Below are 23,996 nucleotides of genomic sequence, written 5' to 3' on the forward strand. Positions count from 1 at the left end.
GACCCAGACTTCATTATCTGGAAAAGGAAGGGTTTTTAGATGTGTTCCAGAGTGACTCCCAGAGCTGACAGGACAAAGCTACACTAGTCCTGGGATCAGAAGAAAAGAGAGGTAACGGGAGTATACGTGCTAGACCCTACAGAGTTCTTTTCTGTAGTTTATTTAACTGAACTTCTAAAACCCTTTAGTAAGGCAAAAACTGATGGCAACAGAAGGCTGTGGCTGAGAGTTGCACAGGGACTTGCGCAAGGTCACACAACCAGCTGTAGCAAAGCCATAGATCTAAATCAGGAGCTGGCTGACCCCAAACGGGAAGTTCTGCGCATACACCCTGGGTGATTTACTGAGCACCATCCTGTTGCTGGTAGCATCACATCAGGGCCACTGTGAACTCTGACCCCAGGACTTAAAAGACAGGCATGATTACCTCAAGGCTTAAGCTTGTTTTCTGTGCCCAGACTTATCTTTTCAAAAAAATCTGATATTTTGTGAAAATGTTCTTGACTATAAAATAATTGCCTAATAGACTGCCCAGAAAAATGAGTCTATCTTCCTAATGTTTTTACTTAAAATTTTATATTTTCCTTTCTCTAATATTCCTTGTTTAACAGAAAAACCCAGGTTATGTCTGGATACAAGAAGGAAGCTGGGAGGTTTTGATCTCGCTTAAAATTTTTAGAGGCTACAGCCCCAAACTACTTATTTTCTCAGCACCTGGTTCCAAAAGCAAAGTTCTTGGCAAGTCATGAAAGATTCAACTATTTCACACCGTGGCTATTTTTTTTTAAGGAGCAATAATTTTCTAGGGATTAGAAATCCGACATTCCTATTAGGCCAAGGCCATGAAGCAGCTTCAGTAAGAGAATCCCCTGCATAAAGCAACTGTCTGGCTCTCTGGGTCCAAGGTCAATCTTCTTTCCTTATAGGGATTCACCTAATTGGCTACGCACACTCGTCCAGTGAATCAGGTGGCAAGATAACCGATTAGATAGATCAGTGGTCTGATGTAGGACACAGCTGCTCTGCTCCCTCCAGGCTTAAAATAATTCAGCACTACCGACCTCCCCCATCACATACAATTAATTTTATGAATAGATACATGGATACATGGACAGCTACATATTGATATAACTGAATCACTCTGCTGTACGCTTTCCTAACACCACACTGCAAATCTACTGTACTTCAATTAAAAACATAAATTTAAAAAAAAAGCTTTTAAAATGTTTAAAAATTTTATGAAAGGGAAAAAAGAAGCATGAGTAAATAAAATGGCCGACACACACCACCCAGCAGGAAAAAAAATAACTGCACACAAGACACTTGCTTCCCCAAGTGCTCACTGACCCCAAGGCGATAATAAGGGAGTTCTGCAAAGGCTGCAGTAAAAAGTATCCTACATTTAGCCAGCCCTAACCCCAATCCAAACTTGTCTCCCACTCCACAGCAGGAGGGCCTTACTAATTGGAATGTGCAGGTCACGTGGCCTGGAATATGTTTGGGCAGCACAAACCTCCAGAGTCCTGAATTATAGACACACACATGCACACCCCACTCAGATTTTTAGTTCTTACAAAATCTAAATATGCACAATGAATGAAGTTTTAAAAATGAAAGGCTGTGTTTGTATGATGGTTAAAGAAATAGAAAAACAGATGAAGATGTTTTTTTAAGCACAAATTTCCCCCATCAGACCGGTGGTAATGATTCAAGATGGAAACAACAAAGACGCCTGGTGAAAAGGGACCCTCTAATCACATTAGCTTGTAGTTCTAAAGGAAGATGGTTGCTCTGAATTTCCCTTTATACATAGCAACTTCAAAAAAATTCCTATTTTCTTAGTACATCTTTATGTAGGAAAGCCTGCATGCCTTTGAAGCCTCAACACAAAACAAACAAGAGTCTTTACAAGTCCTGTCTGACCACCCAGGGAGAATCAAATAGTATTTTTTCTCCAGTAGGCCACCCCAGGATACCACGAATAACAAGGAAAAGGAGGAATTCATCATGTAACCAGGATGTATTTTTCTAGTGTCGTTATTACACTGTTTTAATCTAAATATTATGCTATAGTGCTCACTAGCAAAGCCAAAGGACATCTAATTATTCGTCTATTGAGCAGAAGTTTTATTGAAATAGCAGAAAATAGGTTAAAACCAAGGGAACAGCAGAGAGGAGGAAGATTAAGGAATTTTCTTTTCAAAATCCCAAGAACTGAGCAGGGATTTTTAAAGTGCTGATGTTCAGGATAGTAGGCCAGTGAAACCAGGTGCCCGAGTGTTCCTTAGGACAGAAACCCTGGGATTAAAACTCTCAAGGGCTTAGACTGCAGGAAATTTGGGGGAGGGAGTTTCTTCCGCCTCACACTGAAGAGCTTAGCTGCATGAAAGTACTGTAGAATCATAGGAAGGTCTCACCACCATAAACATCCTGCATGCACTCTTTTAATCATGCCCGATCCTGTACAAAACCTCCACATGGGCCAAATAGAGACCAGATCCTGCAGCCAGACTCTAGGGAGTCTCTCCTAACAGACTCAAATTGTCTTCCTAGGCCTGTTTTCTGTTACCACCCCTGGGGCACAGGATGCTACGGGTCCTCTGCCATCCACCCCTCTTGTCCCTCCTATGTACAGGGCACTTCCTCCCAGCCATGGCTGAGGGGGGTGTTCTTTTACTCACCTGCAAGGTCCAGCCACCCTCATCTCTCTACCGACTCAACTTTCAAGACAGAAGGATGAAACTGGGGTTAAGAGTCCTCCTCCTGGATCCCAGCTCTGCCTCTAAACAGCTGGGTGGCTTTGGACAAGTGGCCTCATCTCACTCCCTGCCTCAGTTTCTCCATCTGCTAAATGGGGGTAATAAAGCCTATCTCACTGAACTTTAGGTGAGACCAGGATAACAATCCATGGGCGCTCACTGACTTAGCATAACTTCCCTCCTCTAAAACTGAATGTCCCCCTTCCCTTACCCCCAAGCCTTCCTTAACACCTGCAGCCAAAAATAATCTCTCCCTTCTTTAAAGTCCCCTCTCAGTTAAACTCAGCTATGCTGGGTTCCTGGGCAGCCTCCAACTGCACTAACTACTCCTTTAAATGTCACCACACCTATCATACTTCTGCTTTTTGGAGGACGTGGGACTCATGTATAATTCATGTTCACTGTCTTCCCACTCTCTTACATATAATTATATTATAATTGATTATAATCAATTATAGATTATAATTCTAGAAGCTCCGGCTTCTAGAATGAACAGGACCCAGACAAAGCCTAGTATTATTCTATCAATAAGAAAACCAAATAGACATATCACTGGTTAAGTATAATAATAACAGCAGGATCTTATTTACAATCTAACTGTATTCAGAACTTTTCAGATAAACAGCAGCTCTCCCCCAACTCCCAATGTATCTGATTGCTACATGACAAATTTGAATGGGTAGATGGATGGACAGATGGGCACATGCACCTAAGGCCAGACCAACCAGTCATCAGCTACAGCATCCAAAATACTCTCAACAATTCAAACCCTAGGGGACAGTGAGTTGACCCCCTGTGTAATGACCACCTCACTACTCAGGCTTTCTTCATCAACTGAAGAGTTTTAAATACCACCCATTTCTTTAAAAGGCTTCTCAGGTGGCATTAGCGCCTGCCAATGCAGGAGACATAAGAGACGCGGGTTCAATCTCTGGGTCAGTAAGACCCCCTGGAGGAGGGCATGCAACCCAGTCCAGTATTCTTGCCTGGAGAATCCCCATGGACAGAGGAGCATGGCGGGCTACAATCCACAGGGTCACAAAGAGTCGAACACAACTCTTAGCTCACATTTCTTTAAAATTCTTTATGATATCCAGATCAAGAAAATTCGCCATGCAAAAGGATTTGAAATCACATTCCTCATCGACAGCAGGATCTTATTTACAACCTAACTGTATTCAGAACTTTTCAGATAAACAGCAGCTCTCCCCTCTCTCCCTCCCGATGTATCTGATTCACGCCACAACCTTTACCGAGAGCCAATCCCATGCGGCAGTCACACGTTTGTCCCCCTAGGAAGCCCACAGACGGACCATCCCCATGAAGAGCTCACAACTCAATGTCATTTCTTGCTCCTCTCCTCCATTCTGCCATCTCCATCTGTCCCTCCACTGATTCCGTGACGTGCAATCCACAGAGATAATGAGAGGAATTATGGAAAGGCAGATTGCAGAGCACTTGGCAAACACTTAAGTCTGAAGGTTTTGGATATTTCCCTCCACATTTCCCTCCACTCTCTAAGGTTCAGGAAATGTGGCGATGCTCTCAGATGGCAGGAGGTTCCAAACTAAGATCTGGGGCATTGGAGGAATTTCCCAGAATGCCTACCCGAGGAGCCACAGGACTGACAGGAAGCAGCATTGGAGAACATTGTGTAGTGTTACTGCACCATATTTTAAACTACCCACCTCTCTCCATACCTCTTAGAACTTTTAAACTGACTGGAAGTGTGATGTGGGGAATAGACCAAATAGAAAGTGTTTGGTATCAGATGGTTGGACCCAGAGATAAGATATGGAAGGCAAGTTCAGAGCAACTGAAGATAATACACAAAGCAAACCGCCACGGCACTGAGGTATCACTGTCCTTTCCTCATAAGGTTCTGGCTGCTCCAGGAGCAGATGAGGCAATTTGAGGAGGCCGTCCCTGGTTGCACAGGATCTACCTGAGATAAGGATGGTGATGCTTCAAATGTCAGAATCTGTCTCTGAACTAATGAGAATCTACTGGATCGTTCAGGAAAGTCTGCTCAGGGCTCTGTGGTGACCTAAATGGCAAGGAAATCCTAGATGTATACATAGAGCTGATTCACTTTGCTGTACTAATACAATATGGCCTTGTATACTATACTCCAATAAAATTATATATATATATATCTCTCTCTCTCAATAAACCCAACTAGAAGAAGAAAAGATGTCTCTGGACACTCCATCTAAACCAGCACTTTTGACAACACTCCTACCCCTACATTCCACTTTATTTCTTTATGACATTTATTATTACCTGACATTAAATTGTATCTTTTTTCATTTTCAATACTGCCTGTCAAAACAGAAGCTTCTTCAGGGTATGACTGTTTCCTTAGAACCACCTCTGACACGAAATAGCTGGTGAATGAATATCTCTTAAATGAATAATTGAAATCCACTCTCCAGATCAGAAACCTGTTCAGGTAGACCCACGGTTACTAAGTTACCGACAACAATGGTTTCTCTCTCCCAATACAGCGGCATGGGGTTTAACATAACGCTCACTATGAACCTGGCCTCTGTCCACTAATACCTGAGGGAAGTCAGCAATAAACACTGGAGCATGAAGGACGTGTTTCTAGTAATCATACTGCAGTAGCAGGTGTGCAATGGGAGTGTCGGAAAAACCGGAGTGTAGAGTCACTTTTGGAGAAGGCAATGGCACCCCACTCCAGTACTCTTGCCTGGAAAATCCCATGGATGGAGGAGCCTGGTGGGCTGCAGTCCATGGGGTCGCTAAGACTCGGACAGGACTGGGCGACTTCACTTTCACTTTCACACATTGGAGGAGGAAATGGCAACCCACTCCAGTGTTCTTGTCTGGAGAATCCCAGGGATGGTAATGAAGTGACTTAGCAGCAGCAGCAGAGTCACTTTAACCTTAAAGCAAAAAGCACAACCCAACCTGAGGAGGGACACCACTGACCACAGTCACTGGACTATCCCAGAAGCAGAGAGCACAGTGTGCTTCTGGGAACACACGGGCCTCGAACTGATGGACATCATCCCGCCTCAGGCAGTGAGAAACCACGACGGGTGACATTTTCTTCCTGAGGCCACGACGGTTCCACTGCCATTGAGAGTGTTGGACAAAGTTAAAGTCGCCCTGAGGTAGAGTCGCCCGAGGAAAACTACACCTGAGACAGAGACAAAAATCAGGTCAGAGGCCTTTACTTTAGATGCAAATGTGCTTGTCGACCAATACACAAAGTAAAAAAGTCCTCACAAAAAAGCACTCTATGAACCAAGTGAAAAAGAACATGTGAAAAATAAGAGCGCCTTCCTAAAACCACAGTCATTTCTGCCTGCAAGATCTTTTTCAAGAATATAATCAACTATACACCCATCTGAAGATGTTCCTCCGTCTATCATAAATCATCTTTTCTGAAAAAACTAGAATCAGGGTAATTATTAACTAGCAGCAGACAGGTTTTTCAGGTTTTTCCATTCTAAATCACTGTAGCTTCTCACAAGCACCTGCGCAGAGAGTAGACTTTCAGCTCAGTGGCAATCTACTGTCTGAGAGAAATTTTCCTTTATTGTTCTTGTTGCTTCCAAAATAAGTCAACAATGGAAGGAGAGAGATGGACTAAGAATTTGGAGTTGGTAGATGCAAACTATTACACACAATGGATAAATAACGAGGTCTTACTATATAGCACAGGGAGCTATATCCAATATCATGGAACAAATCATAATTGAAAATGATATTTTTAAAAAAGAACATGTGTGTGTGTGTGTGTGTGTGTAAAACTGAGTCACTTTGCTGTACAGCAGAGGTTCGTACAACACTGTACATCAATTTTACTTCAATTAAAAAAAAAAAGAAACTAGTGCATACTGGATTCTGGTCTCTATCTTTCCCCCAAACTGAGAAATTTTTCTCAACAAAACTGCTTTAAATGAATACATTTTAAAGAATAAGAAGCCATCCTACTTCTGAAGTCTATATTCATCCTATGGACAGGATAATCCGTTCTATGCTTTCCCACTAAATAGGAAAGAAAATGCAATATGCACGAGAAAATGCTGTAGGTTTTCCCCATCTGCCCTCAGCTTCCTCACATATGAAAATGCTGAAATGAAAAGGGTTCCTTTTACCCTCCCTGAAATGGTCCCCAGACATGGGAAGGAAAAGAGTGGGAGCTTCACAGCCTAGAAGAGAAGCAGGCACTCAAGAAACAGTTGAGGAAGGAAGTGAAAGAGGAAGCGAAGGAAGGGGGTTGGGACTGACATAAAAGATTGAACAGGGTAGGCAGACAGCAAGGCCAAGACAGGATTCTGCCACAAGTGACCTTTCACCGTCTAATCACACTGACCATCTCAGACACCTTCAGACCAGGGACCAGTTTCCCAGCAGAAGGCCAGGACACTGCTGGAAGATCATGGGAGCCATTTTTCCTTCTTCTTCAAGAGCGGCAGTAGCATCTGCCAAAATACATCCACAACCCTCCCATCCATCTTTCCTCTCCCCACCTCTGAGCTCTCCTCTATCCATCAGGCTAAACAAACCCCATCGCTCCTCACTCTCTTCCCAGTTTCAATCATCACTGACAAGGACATTTGTGTGGGTTTGTGGACATGTGGCCCCGTGCCAAACACGAAACAAACACACGGATGTTAACAGACTCGGCCCCATCTTTGAGGAGCTTCCCAAAGAGAATGCTGTTGGCTTTTACAAATTTTACCACCAGGAAAAAAAAAAAAAAAGCTCCCAGTACATGTCCTTTTAACAGCAGGTCTGTGGCTTTGGATACAAAGAACAGCACGTTTTATAAGGCTCTGTAAATCAAAGTGAGCTCTCTCCCACCCAAGCACTGTCTGCCTGTACGAGCACAAAATGGATGTCTAAGCCGTGAAACCAACTCTTTCCGAAGAATGTCTTCGTTTCTTCTCTTTTCAACGCACTGGAGTTGTTGCTGCTATCCTGAAATAGCATGATCTTGTTTGGGACACAGTCAACCAGGGCTCGGTGAATATCTGAACCATGCCTACTTGCACACATTAAGTCATTATATCCCAAGATGATTACGGTGGACACATCACTGGGGAAGATGTTCAGGTGCCAAAAAAAAGTTAAATGGAAAACAGACAGGGGGCACAATGATGCCTGCATTTCAAGAGCAGAGAAATCTTCCTCTCAGTAAATGCATATGTTAAAAGTTATTTTTTTTCCTCCAGACATTTCTGCTCTCATGCTTTAAAACACCATGAGCGCTGAGTGCTCTTAGTCCAGAAAATAAAAATTTCTAGGATTTTCTTATAGGGAAGTTCAAACGGTAAAAGAACATTTGATATTTTCAGTTTTCCTGAAGATCAGAAGGACTTTCAGAATAATGCGTTTTTCCCTCAACAAAGGACATCTGCAAAGCTTAGCCTGCTGAAAAGAATCATTCTGACAGTCTTAATGTATTCTTTTCAGGAAAGCCCTGTTCAGAGAATCCCACAGGAAAAAAAAAAAAATCAGTACCCCAGGAAAGCACCCATCTGAATCATTATAGCTTCATGTAAATAGATGAGACCAGAGGATTTCCAATTAGATATTAGAGATATTAAATAAAGGAGGGAATATGTGTGATCATCTTGAATATTACATATGTTTCACTTTCTCCTGATGGACCAACATTCAAACAAATATGAAAGATTTGCCAGTCTTTCAAAGAACATCCTACAGGAAGGCTCACTTTCAGAATACTGCCGGAAGACAAAAATATCCCTAAGATAAGAAATATAAAATTATATCATTGTCATAACTGAGAACAGTAACCCCAATAATAAGAATTAGTATGGCACGATATGAATAGAACATGACACCTTACATCTAGGACTCGGACTACTCTATAAACACTCTTTCTTATTGGGGTGATACTACCAAGGAATAAGAATAACAGGAATTTTTATGAGTTGCCTCAAGTCACTGGTCAGTGGGAATGGTAGATGAAATATAAATACCCAATTGTGGTTGGCTGACCTAAAAAATCAGTCATATATCTTTCAAGTCATAATTTGAAGAATCCAATTTCCAAGCCATTTTCAAGGAGACCCATGTTAGCCCTTCCATTAAATTCTGATTTTGGCCCCCTTTTCTTTGTTTCCATTGCCACCCACCATAATAAAGGTAAGATGAACTTTTCTGATAACCAGGAAGTTCCTAAGTAGTACCCCTGCCTGGAATGAATCTCTCTCTCTGAATCTCTCTCTCTCGGTCTCTCTCTCTTGGTCTCTCTCTGTCTCTCCTCTATATCCTTTGAACACAGATTAGAGCAAAGCTTTCAAACACTGGTTTTATCATATCCTGCCCCAGAACAGGAAGTAAGACATTCCCTATTGCCTATTAGAATGTGTAAAGTTCTCAACCTTCAATCTGATGCTTTTGCCACTCCTCACCACACACGAGAGAGAACTTTCCAGGTCTCCCCCTGCTTCCCCTGACGTGTTTGTTCACCCCTACAGTTCTCTGCACCCATACTTGAAACTTACCTGGGTTTCCTAAATACACCCCCCAGTGATCAAGCTATCAGAATGGAGAAGCACCTTGGAGCCCATTTAGTCTGACCCTGCCACCCTCTCCTTCCACACAGCTGGCCATACAGACATCTAACTTTTCCTTCACACTTTAAGGGCTGAGGGAGTCACTGCTCTGAAAACAGTGCCCTGTCAGACCTTTTAATTGTGAGAAAACTCCTCTTTGAGCTGATTTCTTCTCTGTTCACTGGTTCCTCCATCCACCTTGCCCAATTCTGCACCCCCAGTTGATCTATAACAAATCAACTCTTCTGTAACAAAACTTTTCTGATATTTGAAAACCGCTATTACGTTTGTCCTTAATCTCAGCTCCCAGCTCGTTTTGCTGCTGCCCTTCAGCTATTCCTATGGGGCCTGGTTTCAAGACCCTTTGCCATCCAAAAAGTCCTCTGATTTGATACTGCCTATTACTTATGTCCGGTTTCCCTGGTGGCTTAAATAGTATGGAATCTGTAACGCGGGAGACCTGGGTTCGATCCCTGGGTCGGGATGGTCTCCTGGAGAAGGGAATGGCTGCCCACTCCAGCATCCTTGCCTGGAGAATCCCACAGACAGAGGAGCCTGGCGGGCTAGTCTACGGAGTCACAAAGACTAGGAAACGATGGAGTGACTAACACTTTCACTTTGGGGCTTCCCTAGGGGCTCAGACAGTAAAGAATCTGCCTGCAATGCAGGAGACCCAAGTTCAAGGTCGGGAAGGTCCCCTGGAGAAGGGAATGGCTATCCACTCCAGGATTCTTGCCTGGAGAATCCTATAGACAAAGGAGCCTGGTGAGCTACAGTCCATGGAGTCACAAAGAGTCGGACCGGACTGAGCGACTAACACACACAGACATTATTCATGTCATATGCAAAGAGAAAAGATCAGATCTGCACAGCATATTGGGGAAACAGACAAGGGTTTGGGGCAGTGCTGACCAGTTTGGGGACTCTGGGCTCAGGCCTGTGCCCAGGGTTGTGGGGATGGATGTGAAGCATGCCTAAAACCCCTGTATGGTACCCAAAGGGGAAGATCTATGCTAATTGCACTCAGATCAGATCAGATCAGTCGATCAGTCGTGTCTGACTCTGCAACCCCATGAATTGCAGCACACCAGGCCTCCCTGTCCATCACCAACTCCCGGAGTTCACCCAGACTCACGTCCATCGAGTCAGTGATGCCATCCAGCCATCTCATCCTCTGTCGTCCCCTTCTCCTCCTGCCCCCAATCCCTCCCAACATCAGAGTCTTTTCCAATGAGTCAACTCTTCGCATGAGGTGGCCAAAGTACTGGAGTTTCAGCTTCAGCATCATTCCTTCCAAAGAAATTCCAGGGCTGATCTCCTTCAGAATGGACTGGTTGGATCTCCTTGCAGTCCAAGGGACTCTCAAGAGTCTTCCCCAACACCACAGTTCAAAAGCATCAATTCTTCGGCGCTCAGCCTTCTTCACAGTCCAACTCTCACATCCATACATGACCACTGGAAAAACCAAAGCCTTGACTAAACAAATCTTTGTTGGCAAAGTAATGTTTCTGCTTTTGAATATGCTATCTAGGTTAGTCATAACTCCTTCCAAGGAGTAAGCGTCTTTTAATTTCATGGCTGCAGTCACCATCTGCAGTGATTTTGGAGCCCAGAAAAATAAAGTCTGACACTGTTTCCACTGTTTCCCCATCTATTTCCCATGAAGTGATGGGACCGGATGCCATGATCTTCGTTTTCTGAATGTTGAGCTTTAAGCCCACTTTTTCACTCTCTACTTTCATCAAGAGGCTTTTGAGTTCCTCTTCACTTTCTGCATATCTGAGGTTATTGATATTTCTCCCGGCAATCTTGATTCCAGCTTGTGTTTCTTCCAGTCCAGCGTTTCTCATGATGTATTCTGCATATAAGTTAAATAAACAGGGTGACAATATACAGCCTTGACGAACTCCTTTTCCTATTTGGAACCAGTCTGTTGTTCCATGTCCAGTTCTAACTGTTGCTTCCTGACCTGCATACAAATTTCTCCAGAGGCAGATCAGGTGGTCTGGTATTCCCATCTCTTGAACTAGTTACTCTTAAAATCTGGCACCCCAATTTGAACACATTCTGCACAGGCCACCTCAAATCCAACTTATTTCATCAAGCTTTCCCCCAACTAATGAAGGCCCACACTCATTTTTCTTCTTCCTGGTTACCAAGTGCAAAATAGCTGCTTGACTTAAACTTGACATTTGACATCATGCCTTTTGACTATATTTACTTTAGGATTATCCTAAGTGAGCATCTGATTTCATGTGTGTCAGATTCAATTTCCAAAAATGACAGTGACTTCGTCAGGGGCTATGTATCATTGTCATTATCGTTATGCCCACAAGTACACAGTATAGGTCTGGCACACAGTAGGACCACCCAAAAACATCTACAGAACTAACAGTAAAGCCAGGACTGAGAAACTATGGTCTGGTTCAAAAGATATAAACCCTACCTGAAGAGGAAGTTTATCATTCTACCTGTTTACTCAGGCAGAATCTAAACAATGACACAGACTTTCAGACTGAAAAATTTCGTACAAATAAACACTTCCAGACAGGTCCAAATTGGGAAGGAGGGCCGTGGAATTCCTTCTCCTACCTGGGTTATTAGACTCAGACACTCATCACTCAAGCTATAAACACTATTAAATGCTGTTGCATAGTCTTATTGAAAGTTATGTTTGCTTTCAGATTAGACTTTAACATTTAATATATTTCCCATCAGAATATGGTAAGAGCAGAGAGTATTTTGATTTAAGCTTCATTTCAAGTATGAAACTCAAGCTGTGCTAGTTAAAACAGGCTCTAGTTCTAATTCAGCCTCCCAGGAAGGTCAAGACTGTTGAATTCCCCTAATCCTCTTCCTCCAGGGCTGAAAGGCCTGGGAATGGAGTGAATTTACATATGCTTCCTTGACCACAAAGCTAAGTCACAGGGTCCCAGCCAAACTCTTGTCTCACTCCTATGGATTCAAGCGGATTTGCCCCTGTATGCTCAGCTCAGAATTCACCTTGGAGAGAATGAACTTTAAGGGAAGAATCCTGACAGAGAGAGAGAGGCAGCACCTTTCTATCCTGGAGAGAAGCCCTCGCTCTCTTTCCTCTCCCACCCCTTTTGGTGCCAGCCCGTACATTTGAAACGCTGATAGATTAATGAGAAGTCGGCACTAGTGCCTCTGGACTTGATCCATTTTTAAGTGAGCTCTGAGAACTTGGACACGTTACAGATCCTAGAAGGATGAAATATGAGGAGAGAAAAGGAAGTTTGACACATGCGGGGAATCTGATCTTTGGGGCTGGAGGAGAAGCTAAGAGCAGGGAAATATTAAGACAGGATGCAGAATACAAACTTAATTGACTGATAACACCACTGAAGAATCAAGACTGGTTTCTCCATTAAAGTTTGAAAGTCGAGCAGTTAATATGAACTTGTAAGTTCACGCAGAAAAGCCTCATGGCTCAGGGCAGGGGAGGGGGACGGATGAATGATTTCATTGCTGCCCTTGAATTCATCTTCACATTCACCCTTCTTGTCCAGTCTGGGCAAGGCATTTGGAATAGAATGGACAAAATGATTTTACATGGAAGGCAAAAATAGCTGCACTGCAAAACAGATTATTTGCCTTTCTTACCTTTATGAATCCTAAAAACAAAAAAAAGTGATAATTCAGAAGACGACTCTAGGATGAAGGCACAGCAGGCCTGGGGCTACTTTTCATGCAGCTCTTCAGCGGAAAATTAATTCCCAACTCTAGTTCTCTCTCTGAAAATGGCATTTCCATACAAATCTATTCTGTTCATTAAAAGTCATCATTATTCTGAGGTGTCACCAGTCCATGAGTTTGGCCAGTAAGGATGGATCTATTTATTTTAATTCTACAGCAATATCTTTAAAAATCTGATGGTGGATGGTGCGGGAATACCCAAAACTAACCATTTAGTCCACATATATATAAGCAGCAAATAACCGGTAAAGAAAATAGAAATCTCCACTCCAGTCTACACTAATATCCTTTTTTTTTTTAAATCCAGCAACTAAGAAAATTTGAAAAACTGAAAATAATATCAGATCCACACCTAATCCAGTGCAGGACTCGATAAGTAATCAGTGAGTGAACAACTGATTTCTTTTAAAACATAAGAACGGAAATAAAATAAATAAAACAATAAAACTAAATAAATAAAAACAATAAAAAGAAGATTGCCTTCTCATAGGCAAAGAATGTTGAAAAGAGAAATCAAAATTATATGACTGCTTGAGATCTCCCATAAGACCATGACCAACGGAGATGAGAATCTAAAAGAAGTAACAAAAACATTTCATGATTCACAGTACTGATGCTGCATCTCTTTCAGATTAACTGATTTGGTAATCAATTGCATCATCCCTGTGAAATGAATATTGCTCACAACAATAAAAGGACAGTGTGTGAGCTAAAACCAAGATTACTATGAGGTGAAAGGTCTTTTGAGACAATGTACACAGGTAGATGTTAGTGCTGTAAGAATACAAAGAGAAATGCTTTCAATCGGAGAAGGCAATGGCACCCCACTCCAGTACTCTTGCCTGAGAAATCCCATGGACAGAGGAGCCTGGAGGGCTGCAGTCCATGGGGTTGCTGAGGGTTGGACACGACTGAGCGACTTCACTTTCACTTTTCGCTTTCATGCATTGGAGAAGGAAATGGCAACCCACTCCAGTGTTCTTGCCTGGAGAATCCCAGGGACGGGGGAGCCTGGTGGGCTGCCATCTATGGGGTCGCACAGAGTCGGACACGACTGAAGCGACTCAGCAGCAGCAGATGCTTTCAATCAGGCTGCCTTAGTATGAACTGTTAACCATACAGGGCTTTTCTTAGTGTGCACAATTTTCAAACTTTCTCCACTCCCTACCATGACTAAGAGGAGCTCTGTCTTCTTGTATTTCCACAATCTGGTTTTGCTGAGTATTGTCTATGGGTATGGTTCATAATTTTTCATTATTTTCTAAAGATTTCCTATTTCACAAATGTAACTTGCTACAGACACCATTCTACATTTAAAAATAAACCAATCTCTTCTAAATTACTACGAATCCGTGGAAATATCTCTGTTTGAGTAAGCACTTTATAGTTTTCTCAAGTTCCTCCACTTTAAAGAAACTCAATTTTTATCTTCTCACTGACCCATTTTAATTTTTTTCAAGAAAGGCAATAATGCTGGATAAGGTTGCATTGCCCCATCCAGTGATGTCAAACAAAATGAAGCCAAGTGGACTCCAGACAAGAGTATCAGACTTCACCTGAGTTTTAAACAAAAAAGTAGCCTTTCCTACCACAATCATTCAAAAGGTAAGATTAATTCTGGATATCTCTGGAAGGCTTTACTTCTCAAATTACCAAAGTGACTATCTTTGGTAAACTCCTAAATAGATAGCATATACTACATTTCCTTTTCAGCAATGTTTGCATTTGATTTCCCAATAAATTCATTTTGTTAAAACACTTATTTCAACTTTGTGGCAGAATTAAAGATATAACATACTGTTCTTTGTTGCATGAAAAACAAGCCTCAAATTAATTTTATGTACTCATGTTTACATAAATGCAAATAGAAGGATTTGAAATTTTTTACCCTTGTAGGTATAATAAAATAAATCAGTGTCAACGTAATCAGGCAGACCAAAGCATCTAAGTGTTCAAAGTGAGGGAAGAAAGCAAGGGTGGAAGATTCTTTGCAAACAGGACCAGGTCTTGTACCAAACTTTACAGAAGAGTGGTTCCAGATGCACCTACAGTAAAAACAAGAGAAGTCTTAAACAGAAGATGCCTGGTGGGCAGGCCTCTGCAAATCTTCAGGACACCCAAACATAAGCACGAGGCTAGGAATGGAGGTGGTCCCTCCATGAATATAGAGAGCAGTCAAGGAGCAAAAGTCCTGCCATGAGAATATGCACAGAGATGAAGGGCAATGCAACTATCAAAAACAGAGCTGAGTGAATGACTGCTAAGTCACTTCAGTCCTGTTTAACCCTTTGCAATGCTATGGACTGTAGCCCGCCAGGCTCCTCCGTCCATGGGATTCTCCAGGCAAGAATACTGGAGTGGGTTGCCATTTCCTTCCCCAGGGGATCTTCCAGAACCAGGAATCGAACCTGCATCTCTTGTGTCATCTGAATTGGCAGGCAGGTTCTTTACCATTAGAGCCACCTGGGAAGCCATTATCAAAAGCAGATTGTTCCTTAGAGACTAGCCTAAGTTGCAGAGGACGTTTTTGCAGCCCAAGGAATGCTTAGTCTTGTAGCTGTGTGTGGACCTGTAAAGACAATGTATAACCCTTTAGGGGTTATTTTAACTTCAGATTTTTTTATTTAAAAAATGTTACATGCCGTATCTAATTTACACACACACACATACTGCTCGCCCCCAGGGCTTGTGGAATTCTTTAAATAAATCAAATATTAAATGCTTTCTCTAACTTAATTTTGAGAACTGACATGTTTTCCTGCACTTTTTCTTTAAAGGAAACTTCTTGAACAAATTATTATACATCCATTTGGTTTGATCCAGTACTCCATGTCATTCATAAGAATAAGGAAGATCTAGATGTTCTGGCTTAGATAGATGACCACAGTATATGAACACGTGGGTAAAAATCTAAGCAGTGCAAGAAGAGATATAGCCACCCACACACACCAGGTAGCTTACCTGGGAAGTCGGTCTAAAACATTTAAAAGATGGATGAATGAATGAATGCTAAATGCACTAAGTGGCTGCTTTATATATTGAATGACTGGTTCCTGTGTGAACAACTTAAAGTCTCTGATTGCAAGCCTTCACAAACAAGTCTAACCCGCTCAGCTGGAGTAAGAGTCCACTTCTTTTCAACTGGCAAAAAGAATCTTCTCCAGGTTTTACTTATTCTACTGATTACAACAGCAAAAGTAGAATAGCTAGGCTTTCCCCACCTCCCTTTCTGGCCCCTCTACGCTTTAATTCTTGGGCAACTTTCCTATCAGACTAATTTTCAAAACTCATGAGAACAATTTATTGCAACCAGCACATTCAAGAAAAAACAAACAAGAATTCAGTCTTGTTTCTTTCTAGGGATTCAGAATAGTCCTGGCCCCCTGGCCCAGAAGTACTCCAAAATCACAGTTTCGTGTCATTTCTATTGTAGTTCCTAAAGCAATCCAGAGGAGAACAGGAAAATAAATAACCTCTAAGCAGGTTCTGCTGAGTCGGGGTGAGAAGGCAGAAGGACAAGCCTTATTGCTCTCATCATCAATCACATCTTACTGCATGTCTAATAAGATAAATTGTCACAAAATAGCAGAAGTGTTCCCCTTTCAATAAAGGTGCTGGCTATGAACTGATAAAATATTTACAGGGTCTTAAAAATGCATATTATTCCTATTTCTGCTCTCTTAGTAGGCAACAATTTTCAGACACTTATTCTTCATTATCAGAACAATAAGCACCCATCTGAACAGCTAACACACGATTCTTTGCCAATGTTTAGTGAATAAATTATGTTGGATCGTTTTACACTAGAATCATGCCAACATCATTGATCATTTCTTCTTTATTTCTCCCTCTCTTTCATTAAAATAAATACAATTTTTCTTAGAAAGACTCTTAGCTCCAATACTGACTTATCTTCTCAGAGGTATTTTATTTTAAAACAAGCCCTTTCTTAATATGAAAACTGAACTCTGTAGGAATCCATGGTTTTAGGACTACCTCACTTCTAGATATTCTGAATCTCACTCCCCTTCAAGAACCAGTTAAAATTATATGTTACTCTCTAAAATGCTTCCTCACCCAGATCACATTTTGGGGGGAATTCTTTCACCACTGCTGTTATCAACAGTACTATAAACTCTTTTATCCATAATGTCAATGCTTCAAGTTGGACTCCAGTTTCCATAGTTCCAAGAAGCTTCTATGACATTTTTTTTTTCCTTTCTCTCCTTACCACATGCCAGGCGTTCAGCCAACATTTCTTGAATGAATGATTGAATGAAAAAAAATGAAAGGTTGAACTCTACGCCTTTTGAAAACGAGCTTTGGAATGAACTACCCATGTGTTGAGGTGATTCTCCCTCTGATGTTCTAAAGCCCCCTTAAATTATCCAGCTGATTAAAAGGAGCAATGACTAGAATGTTAAAATAACACAAAACATAGAAGATAGTTACATGGTACATGTTAATATGGTACGTTTGGAAACATGACCATGCAGTGCAATTCAGTAACCCTGGTGCTGTAGGGCAGGCGTTTGGTTTTGTACCTTTAAGAGTTTCATAGTTGGAAGTAATGCAACTTAATGCAATACATATTTATGTATAAAAAACCATGGGCTTCCCTGGTGGCTCAGTGGTAAAGAATCCACCTGCCAATGCAGGAGATGTGGGTTCGATCTCTGAATGGGGAAGATCCGCTGAAGAAGGAAACGGCAACCCACTCCAGTATTCTTGCCTGGGAAATGGCATGGACAGAGGAGCCTGGTGGGCTACAGTCTCAAAAAGAGTCAGACACAACTTGGCGACCAAACAACAACAGTTTAAAAAAAAAAACAACCATGTATATGTATCTCCTGAAAATATTGCAAAAAGTCCCAAACAGAGACTTGGAGCCCAAACAGATGAGGAGCTGCTTCAGTTTTCCCTGGGTTAAGTGAGGCCAGTAAGAGCTTCACAACAGGCGGCCACATAATGTTTACAGGTGTGTCTGCATAGTAATCTCCTTGGTCATGGGTTGACTGGATGGCGCCAGGGGGTCCAGGGCCCTCGAAACAGCTGACCCTATGGACCAGCCATCTTTAGCCACATGCAACCCTGTCCCCATTGGCTCCTGCATGTGTGCCTTACAAATATTTTATGTGCCATAATGTGGGAAAAAAAGCAGAGACATTACTTTGTGAACAAAGGTCCACCTAGTCAAGGCTATGATTTTTCCAGTGGTCATGTATAGATGTGAGAGTTGGACTATAAAGAAAGCTGAGCGCTGAAGAATTGTTGCTTTTGAACTGTGGTGTTGGAGAAGACTCTTGAGAGTCCCTTGGATGGCAAAGAGATCCAACCAGTCCATTCTAAAGGAGATCAGTCCTGGCTGTTCATTGGAAGGACTGATGTTGAAACTGAAACTCCAATACTTTGGCCACTTGATGCAAAGAGCTGACTCATTGGAAAAGACCCTGATTCTGGGAAAGATTGAGGGCAGAAGAAGGGGACGACAGAGGATGAGGTGGTTGGATGGCATCACCGACTCAATGGACATGGGTTTGGGTGGACTCCGGGAGTTGGTGATCGAAGGGAGGCCTGGCGTGCTGCAGTTCATGGTGTCGCAAGGAGTCGGACACCACTGAGTGACTGAACTGAACTGAACTGAATGTGGAAAAGCATGAGGAGCAACCAAGATGACTCTGCTGCTTTGCACTAGGTTGGTAAGTTCTAACACCTTCCCATCTTGGCAGAGATGGCCAAAATAATCAGAGCTTGCTGTCCTGTGAAGCAAAAACTCTATAGATATGCCCCAAGACAGAGAAACACAGAAAGAAAGACAGAGAATGGGCTGAGAATTTAGCAATATTTTGCATGACAAGTGTATTTGTCCTGGGGGGGGAAAAAGGTATTATCTTAAGAGCTGATCCCAGAGTCTTGGCGAGGAAACTGCCTTTATTTAGGAAACTATCTTTATGATCCACTTGAGGGAAAGGGAGACAGGAGAGAAAGGAGACAGTGTGGTTAAACCTCTTGATGTAAAAATAGTATGGAAATTTGAGAGAGCGAGAAAAAAGAAGGATCAAAATTCCAAAGTCCATGAAATGTCCATAAGACAGTACTAAAAAACAGGGATGTTTACTGTAAGTTTTTAAGTACTGGTATTGCTGTGATTCTAAAATGGCTTTCATTAAAATCTGTATGTTCATAATGCATTGTGTGATTTTTTTTTTTTTTTCTAATCATGGAAAAGAGTCTGAGGCTCCTGTTTGAGTTTGCACAGAGAAAAGATAAAGAGACAGCTATGGAGAGGGCCTTACGAGTGAGATTAAGGACTCAGTTGGAAAAAGAACTAAAAACAAGAAAGACTCCTGGAAATTCAAGGAACTCTTCACAGGGGATGGTAAAGGAAGAGCGTTCAAACGTTTCCAAATCTATGGAATGAGGATATGAGGGAATGTTAACTAAATATTAAGAGGCAAGTCAATGGCTACATTCCAGGAGATACAGAGTGATAAAGATGCAGTGTAAATGAATACAGAGTAAGAGATGAGGCTGGCAATACATACTGTTCCTACGGGGAATGTAAAAGCGCACATCAGAAAAACGAGGCTTCAGCCTCCTTTCAAATAGACTCCCTTAATCCTTCAAGTTTAAAAATTCTTAAAGGCCAGATAAATAACGAGATCCTACTGGATAGCACAGGAAATTACACTCAATGTCCTGTAATAAACCATAATGGAAAAGAATAGAGAAAAACAATACATATACACAAACACACACACACACACAACTCAATCATTTTGCTGTATACTAGAAACATGGTAAATCAATTATTCTTCAATTTAAAAAAAATCCTAAAGGCCGGACATGACTTTCTTTGTATGTGTTTGCCATAAGGTCACCAAACACCCAGACACTGACTCCTCAGACTTCCATAAAAAACCCGTACTATTGATTTTTCATATCCACCAACATAGTGAACAAATGTATACAGTTGACCCTTGAACAACATGGATCTGAACTGCACCATTTCACTTATATGCAATTTTTTTTTCAATAGATACATAGAGTACTACACAAACTGTTCTTGGTTGAATCAATGGATGCAGAGCCAACAATACCGGAGAGCCACTGACTATGGGACTAGATCCATGAATTTTGGAATTTGCAGCCAGTCCTAGAACCAATCCCCCACATACACCAAGGGATGACTGTGTCCATTTTTGTTCACCAAAGATGCAATATTCATAAAGTTACCAGCTTATTAGTAATGGAAACTCTAAATGGCTCTGCCTTCACACACATGGGGTTAGTGTAATGACTTCATCTTCTCACCTAACTATGATGTTACTATTTGTGACCTGTACATTCTGAGCTGTATTTCCAATCATCATAGATGTACCTGGGACTGAATTTTCATGTTTTCTCAGTGTAAATCGTTGTGTTCAGTGGGTGGACTGTGGTAGACAACTGAGCAAACACAGAGCCAGTTTCCTATCTAGTCTGTGATCCCAAGCTAAGCCCATCAGGCATCCGAGATGGCTGAGTCCTTAATCTTCTTGAAAGTGTGAGGTTGTTTACAAGCACAGCCAGCTCATCAACCGGTTCATCTTGGTTTTAGGAGAGACTGGACTTTTTCTTCTGGGTTTAAAACCAAGGTAAAAACCACCTGGGGTGTTTTCCAAAACCAAATTATAGTTTTGTATAAATAAAGAAAAATTTGACTAGAATAAAATATTTTAAGTACCTGTATTTTTTTAAGTACCTGTATGAGGTCTCACAGAGAAGGTGATGGCACCCGACTCCAGTACTCTTGCCTGGAAAATCCCATGAACGGAGGAGCCTGGTGGGCTGCAGTCCGTGGGGTCGCTAAGAGTTGGAGACGACTGAGCGAATTCCCTTTCACTTTTCACTTTCATGCATTGGAGAAGGAAATGGCAACCCACTCCAGTGTTCTTGCCTGGAGAATCCCAGGGACGAGGGAGCCTGGTGGGCTGCCGTCTATGGGGTCACACAGAGTCGGACACAACTGAAGTGACTTAGCAGCAGCAGCAGCAGCAGCAGCATGAGGTCTCAACAAGGACAATGAAAAACGAACTTTTATTGGGACTTCTCTGGTAGTCTAGCGGCTAAGACTCTGAACTCCCAGTGTAGCAGGCCTTGGGTTCGATTCCTGGTCAGGGAACCACACACCACAACTAAGACCTCATGTAGCCAAATAAATTTAAAAAATTTTTAAGATCTTTTATTAAATTAGTCTATTATCTGACCCTGCTAAACTCAACCATGACTGACGGTGTCAAAAGCTAGCAGTGAAGTGGTTAAAAGCTCTCCTTCTGCACTTAATTATGGTTAAAAGCAATTTTAGCATGCAGACTTGGTGTGCTCATAAAGCTATGCAATAATCCACGAGTCTAAGAACCTCTAATTCCTAATTGACACAGTAGCTTATAATTGCATTTTCATAGTGTTTAGTAAAAACATTCAGCTTTTTTAAAAAGGCCCATAATATGAATGTATGATTAAAGAAATCACCTGAGATCTATTTGGAACACAATTTTTCTTTCTGACAAATCACTCGTTCTCACATTTGGATAACACAAAGGTGATTTTTAAAGCACCGATGCACTTGAAAACTTTCCCAAAGCAAAGAAATCCCTGTGTTTGTGGTAACATGTTTCTTCTTAGATAAATATGTCACAGTTATATACTGGATATACCACATTCCATAGCTTTTCAGTCTAAAAAAAAAAGTCTCATACACCCTGCTGCTGCTGCTGCTGCTGCTGCTGCTGCTAAGTCATTTCAGTCGTGTCCGACTCCATGAGACCCCATAGACAGCACCCATCAGGCTCCACCGTCCCTGGGATTCTCCAGGCAAGAGTACTGGAGTGGGGTGCCATTGCCTTCTCCCTCATACACCCTATATTGTACTAAATCTCATACTTGCATGCAGCACAACAGAAGCCATTTTGAAAAGTAAAAGAAATTACTTCTGTAGAAAAAAGAATAGGAGAACATGCTGCTGCTAAGTCGCTTCAGTCGTGTCCGACTCTGTGCAACCCCATAGACGGCAGCCCACCAGGCTCCCTCATCCCTGGGATGAGGCAAGAACACTGGAGTGGGTTGCCATTTCCTTCTCCAATGCGTGAAAGTGAAGTCGCTCAGTGAAAGTGAAGTCGCTCAGTCGTGTCCAACTCTTAGCGACCCCATGGACTATAGCCCACCAGGCTCCTCTGTCCATGGGCTTTTCCAGGCAAGAGTACTGGAGTGGGGTGCCAAAAAAAAATAGGAGAACATAGTTACGCTGAAAACAATAGCTATAGGCAGAAAAAAAGGACAAGACATATAGCAGCTCATTAAAATTTCAAAAAACACTGAAAAAGGCAAATTTAATTTGCCCACCTTCATCAAATATGCAGAAGAATATCTGACAAATACAACATGCAAAGTGTGCTCTATAAAATACCTGGAGCATACAGGGAACTCCTCCTGTAAACACTGCCCTCTCTCTCCTTGCCTACCACTTAGCCCCTACCACCCAGCCAATTCCAAGGCCATCATCCATGTATATTTCACTAACAACCAGAGGATGTGAGTCCATAGGATGAATGGTCACAGCACCAGAACACAGAAGTTCAAACTCATTCAACACATCCAGGGGCTACTACACCAGGATACCAAGAGAGAATAAAATACAGAATGCACAGACCACAAGGCCCGTACTCCGCAGCACAGGGAACTATATTCAGTACCCTGCAATAAACCATAATGGAAAAGAATATAAAAAAGAATCTATACAAACATGCATATAATGGGATCACTTTGCTGTACAGCAGAAATTAACACAACACTGTAAATCAACTACACTGGAATAAAATTTTTCTTTTTTTTAGGAAAGAGGGATTTCTCTGCTGGTAGTCCAGTTGTTAAGACTCAGCATTTCCACTGCAGGGAAAGTGGGTTTGATCCCTGGTTGAGGAATTAAGATCCCACATGCTGCGGTGTGACCAAATCGAAATAAATAAATTTAATAAAAAAGAGAGATACATATAGCTGATTCACTTTGCTGTAAAGCAGAAATCAACACATTGTAAAGCAACAATACACAAATAAAAATTAATTTAAAAAAAACACATACTACCAAATTAAAAAGGAAAAAGAGAGAGAAAGACTAAAGAGGCAAAAATGACCCCTACACTTAGGAAATGTGACTGGGAAATTTTTTTAGATAGTACAACACTGACAGAGAAATAGACCAAGAGTCAATGACGGTGCACCAGTGGAATTAACAAGAGTGCTCAGGAAATGCAGAACAAAGTAGCAGTCAGGACCAAGCGCTCCAACAAAGGAAGGGCTTCCTGGACACAGACTGGTTGGAAAAGCAAGGAAAGGCACTCCCAGGGTGAGGAAAGGCTTGTGCAAGGGTAGGCTCAGGAAAACCGGAATTCCCGGACACCCTTGAAACCCCTCATGTGACCAGGACACTGCTACACTTCTTCAAACTGTACAAGCAACCCCGAAAACTGACCTTCAGTAGCTCTGACATTGCTGTCATCTTTGCATGTTCCAGCTCACCAGAATTCAATCCTCTCCCTTCATCCCTACCTGTGTGTGAGCTCAGTTGCTCAGTTGCATCTGACTCTTGGGGACCCCATGGACTGTAGCCCACCAGGCTCCTCTGTCCATGGGATTCTCCAGGCAAGAATACTGGAGTGGGTTTCCATTTCCCACTTCAAGGGATCTTCTCGACCCAGGGATGGAACCAGTATCTCTACCATCTCCTTCACTGGCAGGCAGATTTACCACTGTACCACCTGGGAAGCCTATCTACATCATCCCTACCTTACAAGGTCCCAAGGACCAGGCCTGCCCTTGTCTTACTCCTCAGCAGTCACACTGGCTTTCTTGGGGTTCCTCATTCCCAACTCCTTCCTGTCTTGAGCCTTTTCTCTGCCAGCTCTTCCCACTTCAAATGCCC

At 42.1% G+C, this 23,996-nt stretch overlaps 1 long non-coding RNA gene across 6 annotated transcripts in view; it reads right to left on the reverse strand.

Moving 5' to 3' along the window:
* Positions 1-23,996, reverse strand: part of LOC100847951 (uncharacterized) — a 413,745-nt gene that overhangs the window by 310,523 nt on the left and 79,226 nt on the right. The window lies entirely within an intron of this gene.

This window comes from Bos taurus, chromosome 23 (genome assembly GCF_002263795.3).
Source record: "Bos taurus isolate L1 Dominette 01449 registration number 42190680 breed Hereford chromosome 23, ARS-UCD2.0, whole genome shotgun sequence".
Lineage (NCBI taxonomy): Eukaryota > Metazoa > Chordata > Mammalia > Artiodactyla > Bovidae > Bos > Bos taurus.